The sequence below is a fragment of the Frankliniella occidentalis genome, unplaced genomic scaffold (assembly GCF_000697945.3).
Source record: "Frankliniella occidentalis isolate FOCC.00 unplaced genomic scaffold, Focc_3.1 Scaffold6, whole genome shotgun sequence".
NCBI lineage: Eukaryota > Metazoa > Arthropoda > Insecta > Thysanoptera > Thripidae > Frankliniella > Frankliniella occidentalis.
Genome location: NW_026267136.1, coordinates 1967001 through 1971617, shown reverse-complemented (window position 1 = coordinate 1971617; position 4617 = coordinate 1967001). Strand labels below are relative to the sequence as shown.

Here is a 4617-nt window from a genome sequence, read left to right as displayed (position 1 = left end):
CAATTGGATGACGATTAGCGCGCGATGTGCGCGCCCAGCAGCCTGCGACTCTGCGCGCGCGCGTCCCGCGTCTGTCGTTGCCCAAACAGGCGCTTCCCCTCAGCCGGGGGGTCGCTCTGACGCCGCGGCTGTCGGGTGATCTCGCGGCAATTAATAATCGGGTACGAACGAACTATCGCGCCGATAGCCTGGCGGCGTGTCGGATCGCGCGACCGTATTGGGCAGGGGCCCAAGCGTCAGCGCCATTGTACTACGCGCTCTCGCGATATGGCGACGCGGACAAAAACAAACGAAACGAGGGGGTGAGGGATTCCGGTCGCGGTGACCCCTTCGCGTTGGTCTTCCCTGACCGCTGGAACACCTCTTCAAGGGCGTGAGGTAGGCGTACTTGGGGGCTTTCACACGTTCCATATGAGGCGTGACCACTTTGTGGTCACGCTCCGATTTAAATCATAGGCACTAAAAATTAGCCGCAGGGAATGTGTAAATATGTCAGAGAAATTTTTTGGCTAAATTTTCAAGAAGCTATTTTTTAATGTCTGATTTTTTTCCTAAACAGCTTGACTCTTTTCAAATATTGTTGGAAATATTTCAGTTCGTTTCCCATTTTTTTTTCTGGAAAAGTTTCCAACGTTTCTGGAAAAAACATTCGAACCTAAAATTCTCCTGGAAGGCGTGGGTCGCGTCGCGCGCGAGGCAAGTGGCTCCGCGTCACAAAACGAGAGGTTGATGGATTGATGATGTCTTGTTTTTCAGTGTGTGTTGTGGACGCGCGCGAGGGCGGGTGGGGCGGTGCCGTGCAACGCATACCTCACCTCCGCTCCTGTGCCCGCCTGCTGCTTGAGTCGCTCATGTCGTGAAGATGCACATCTTTCGAGCAAACAAGCGAAAGAAACCATCCCGTTTGGTATGGAGCTGTAAGGTGTTGGTGAGAACAAGCAAGCAGCGTCATCGTCACCTGTGGAATTCGCGACACAGGCGCACGGAACTTTTTGCGCTTCATGTTATTGCAAAAGTTTCGGGATGAATGCATCCCTATGTTGTTTTTAAAACGAACCCCTTTGGATCGTTTAGACCAGACACTCAGCAGGGATAATCAGAGCATGCACCAATAAAAACGAAAACAGAGACACCCACCGCATGGTAGGTAGACCAGGGACAATCATCAAAATATAGTTGCGACAACACGCATATCATATGGTGTGCCAACAACGAAAACAGCTAGCCGAACCATTTCCATCGTTGTTGTACCCCTGTGAGTGTTAGCTCAACGATATTTTGTATGGTTATCAATGGTCTTCTTGCAAGAAGGGTGGTTGCTTTAAGTTACCATTTTCTGGGTTGTCGTCACGTCGCTGCAACAACCTGTTGTATTTTCACAGTAACTCTAAGAATCAGCACTGTCTGTTGAGGGTGTCCAACAGAGAGCTAGAGCTAGATGAAGAAAACTTATCTAACTTACACATGTACATTAGTTATAGACCCACCAAGCTTTCTGATGAATCATCGAAACTTTGCTACAGCGGAATACCAAGCAACTCTGCCAACAAACCTTTAATTTTATGTTGTTGTTTTTTTTCCCCCACAGGAATAGTATGGTCCTGCACACGAAGACGTGGAATGGCCCCAACAACAACCCCCAGGCCCCTGGAGGGAGTGGCGGCGAGGGAGCGAGCGTGGTTGAAGTAATCCGCCGTGCACACACACCCGGGCCCAGCGTATGTATGCGTACCTTGCAGGGTAAAGGTAATGCTAGGTGTACGTTCACACCGGCGTGGAATTTTTTTAAAACATTAACTTCCACCACCGGCTGTGCTTATAAGCTGCGCAGAGAGTGTGCTGTTGCGAGGGAATGACATTTCCAAGGCGCACCGTCGTATACCCCTTGCTGGCCCGCGCCTGAGTGCGCCCCGCCCCGCCCCGCCCCGCCCATCCAGCAGGGCGTACTCAGACGCTCCGCAAACACGGGGCTGCAAAAGCGAGACGATTACTTCCCTTGTATTTACTTCCAGTAACAGCCAGGTAACTTTGGCAAAGCGTTTGTTCTCGAGTAGAGCACGGGCATTGAGCCCTGCTTCTGCCCGGCCTCTGTAGAGCAGGGGGTTTGAGGACCCCCGCTCGGGCTCGGCTTCAAAGCTCGGGCACTTCACCGAGTGTAACCAGGACAGCGCCAAGGGGGGGAAAAGGGTGGGAGAGGGGGCGGGGGCTGTCCGGCTTTCAGCTCCGTTGCGACGTCATAGCAGTCCTTGTGATTAAGGCACTAACGTGGGGTAAAGTACGTTTGTAAGACGGCTGTAATATGACATGCATTACTATAAGTCAAAATACCCCCCCGGGGGGAATATGTTTCCATCAGGGGCACTATTCAACAAGGAATCACTCACGATCACGACACGTGACCACGTTCAGGCAAGACAAGTATCGCGCGGTCTTATCAGGACGGCCGGGCCACCCCGCCAGGCGAACGCAGCCACAACGGTGGTGCTGCGCTGCAGGCGTGCTGGGGCGGCGGCGCGGGGACGCCCCGGGCCAAGCGAGGCCCTGCCCGGCCCTGCCTCAAGGCCACCCGGCCTCCACAGCAGCAGCAGCACTGCGCAGCGAGGTGCCCTTCGTCCCATATTGATGCGCTGGGAGCCATTAATGCTTTCTCCGTGAGGAACGCAGCTCGCCGGCCAGGCCAGTCCCGCCGGACGTATTACAGTGATTGGATTCCGTAAGGACGCTGGAAGTGGGGGGGGGGGGGAGTGGGGGCGGTAAGGGGAATCCTCAAATATTCATGCCGGACAGATTGGGGGGAGTGGGGTCGTCCTCTTCTTTAACGATCAGATGCCGAGGGGAGTGTTTTGGATGAACCCATGCCGTTGTTTTTGTTTTGCGAACTGCTGTAAGGGATATAGGAGCACCGACTTTACTCTAGGAATGAGTGAGAGAAAAAGAGAGACGGGTTCCCAACCATCCACGGCACCCTCCCTGACCAACCTAAGCCATACGCACGGTGGGGTCAGGAACTCCACCGTTGTATTAAGTGCCGTTATAGTCCTCGTACAATGGCATTCAACTTTGCCCTTTCTGCGTGCGCATGACATTGTAAGGTGATTTTGTTATGGTGCTTTTCGCGATTTTTTTCTCCCTTTCTGTGGTTAAGGTTTTGCTTCCTTTATTTGGTGTGCTGGCCATTACTTAAGGGACACACGAATGACTTTACACACCCAGATAAATCATTTCTTGAGTCAAGTATATTTCTGTGCCTTTCTGGAAGACATATACCATACCATTTTCCCCCCAAAAGTACAGGAGGGATTTAAAACTGGTTTCCTCTGAATGTGTTGATTGAATTTAGACCAATTATTTACTATGCAATGATTTAGTGCTGCTTTGTTTTTTTGCTGCAAAACAAAATTATATACCCGAGAGCCATGGTTTGGGTAATATTGGACATTTGCCAAATATGTTTTTGGTTTATGGGCGTATGCTGTTTTCCTGAAAAATAAGGCTATTTGTGTAAGTGAATTACGCCAAAACCCAAACAGTCAGTAATGTTCGAATAACATTTTCGCACTGTTCCAATTGAAAAATGAACCCGTGCAAACCCCGAGCACATATCTACTTGCAAGATCAATGTATTTAAAATAAGAAAGGATATTTTGGGGTGCAAAATAATGCGTGTATTGCGGCCTGGACACGGAAAAAGTTGCAGTACAGGAAAAATTTCCTTGACAAGTTGTAAAATTACAATTTGTAATCGTAAAAATACATGCAGTACGTATCGACTTAAAATCCATTGGCGAGTGAAATATGCTCTCGTAAATTTACAACTGAAATTAAAACTCGAGTTTACAAATTTTTTGTAAATTTACAACGATATTTTTTCACCGTTCAATTGCAAATCATTTTGATTGGAGCCCGAAATACCTGCTTGAAAGTCGATGCAGCAGCGCCCGCCTCCTGGACGTCCTGTGCAGCTTTGTTTACCTCTGGTTTATTTTCGTTTTATTTTCCTCCGGGCGGCCAGTTGCTGCACCGGCCCGGCTGTGCCCGGCTCGGCCCCGGGGCTGCCCTGGCTTCCGACCTCCACCCCGCCTGGCTGCTCTCCCCCCCACAATCATCAAAATATAGTTGTGACAACACGCATATCATATGGTGTGCCAACAACGAAAACAGCTAGCCGAACCATTTCATAGTGTAGTTTAAATTGTGAACTTTAAATTTACGGTCGACTGTTGGTATCAGTAATTTTGACATCTTTTAACTACGCCCGCATGGAAATAAGTATATCGAAATGACACTTTTATGTGTACTTTTGTAAAAGGTGGTATGCAGAAAGTATACAAGCAGATTGAAATGGTCACATATTTGTCCACTTATTCCCATGCGGGCGGCAGGCCATTTTTGGGAGTAGAATTAATTCCAAGACAGCGGAAAATTGCAACATTTCTCATTGATATCTGGCTTGTTGAGATTATCGTTTATGTACGATTGAAAAACCTATGTTATTGCCACCTTTAAAACCTTTATTATAATGAAAAAAAATCAGTGTTATTTCTGACGTTCGGGACACGTTACGACATTATATCGCATATTTTCTGAATTCTCCATTTCTTGTTCTCGAAACATTCG

At 48.8% G+C, this 4617-nt stretch overlaps 1 long non-coding RNA gene across 3 annotated transcripts in view; it reads left to right on the top strand.

Moving 5' to 3' along the window:
• Window positions 1-236: 236 nt before the first annotated feature.
• The window catches only part of LOC127750175 (uncharacterized), a 42743-nt gene continuing 38362 nt past the window's right edge, over window positions 237-4617 (top strand). For 2 of the 3 annotated variants that reach the window (XR_008011559.1, XR_008011561.1), the window contains exons 1-3: window positions 237-378; window positions 757-928; window positions 1589-1718. This is a non-coding gene — a long non-coding RNA (uncharacterized LOC127750175). The remainder of the gene's footprint in view (window positions 379-756; window positions 929-1588; window positions 1719-4617) is intronic. The other variant, XR_008011560.1, reaches the window with a different exon arrangement.